General features: G+C 63.8%; 1 protein-coding gene across 1 annotated transcript in view; it reads left to right on the forward strand.

Moving 5' to 3' along the window:
- Positions 1–548: 548 nt before the first annotated feature.
- SEMA4C (semaphorin 4C) overlaps positions 549–1203 on the forward strand; it is a 10134-nt gene continuing 9479 nt past the window's right edge. The window contains exons 1-2 of the mRNA XM_045283886.1: positions 549–595; positions 826–966. The gene's annotated coding sequence lies outside the window, so the exon portion shown is untranslated. The remainder of the gene's footprint in view (positions 596–825; positions 967–1203) is intronic.

The raw sequence follows: 1203 nt of genomic DNA on the forward strand, positions 1-1203 counted from the left end.
CACTTTTTTTCCTGGTGGAAAGGGGCTGGGAAATGTGGCTTTGGCCAGCTCAGGAAAAGGGTCCTTTTTAAGACCCAGCAAAGGCTTGATTGTTGCTGAAACCACACTGGGCTGCTTTTCCCAATTATCTTCACTACACTTCTGGTCTGATTTTCCGATGCCAAGTTTTAAGCCAGAACAAAAGCTGCTGTCGGGGCTGATTTATAATACAGATCTGCTGATCAAGCCTATATTGCACCCACCCCCACCCCACCCCAAAGGGCTGCATCCTTAAAACCACCACCAAGCCTTTTGGGCTTCAGGCCCCTGCCCAAGCCGTGCCTCCAGGTGCTCAAGGGGTGGCTGGGGCTTCTCTGTCCACCTGTCCAGCTCGGAGGGCCAGTTGGCAGGGAGGCCACGCCAGCACCGCCCAGGAGGCCCGGGCAGCACGGAGCTGCACACTACTTAGAGGAGCGCCGTGGGCGGGGGCTGGCGGTCCTGTAGGCGCTGGTTCTCCTCCAGCGTGGCTCCCTCGGCCCCTTTCATCTGCACACCAGGGCTCATGCCACTTGTTAGTCGCCCTCCCAGCGGCACCAGAAGGAATCACCTCCTGCGGGTAGGCTTTGGCCGGCTGGAGTCAAGGGTTGCCTCCACCCGAGCTGGACAAGGGGCGTGGAGTGGTTTGCCTGGGGCGTGAGAATCAAGGGGCAGACCGTCTCCGAAGACTAGGGGCTTCCTGGGTGGTGCAGCCCGGTTCCCTTGGAGGGGAGGGGCCAGTAGGGGGTTAGGGCAAAGAAACCAGGAAGACTTTTGGACCAAAAGACAGTTCGCTCTCGGTCTGCCCAGAAGCGGGACCTGGCTGGCCCCGGCCCTCCTCCCTCGGATACTCGCTCGCCCCGCGAAGATTGGAGAGCTCTCCAGCTCCTATCCCTGACCCCGGCAGCCCGGTCCCCGGAAGGTCTTTGGGGGTCACTTCGGTTAGAGCCGGTGAGTCCGAGTCCCCGCGGCAATGCCCGGGGTGCCCCCTCCGTCCCACCTCCCGGTGCTGTGACGCAGACCGGGACTGTGAGGTGCGCGGTTGCTGGGCACCCAATGGGGCGGTGGGGGGGTCCAGCCCCGGGGCCGCACGCAGGACGGATGGCCCCGCGAGTCGCGGCCGGTCGCAGCCCCCTCCGGGGCGGGCTCTAGCGTCCCGCCCCCGGACTCCGTTCGACAGCCCCCCAG

Source organism: Echinops telfairi, unplaced genomic scaffold (assembly GCF_000313985.2).
Source record: "Echinops telfairi isolate 266 unplaced genomic scaffold, ASM31398v2 ScPeMD7_7467;HRSCAF=8505_1, whole genome shotgun sequence".
NCBI classification, from domain to species: Eukaryota; Metazoa; Chordata; class Mammalia; order Afrosoricida; family Tenrecidae; genus Echinops; species Echinops telfairi.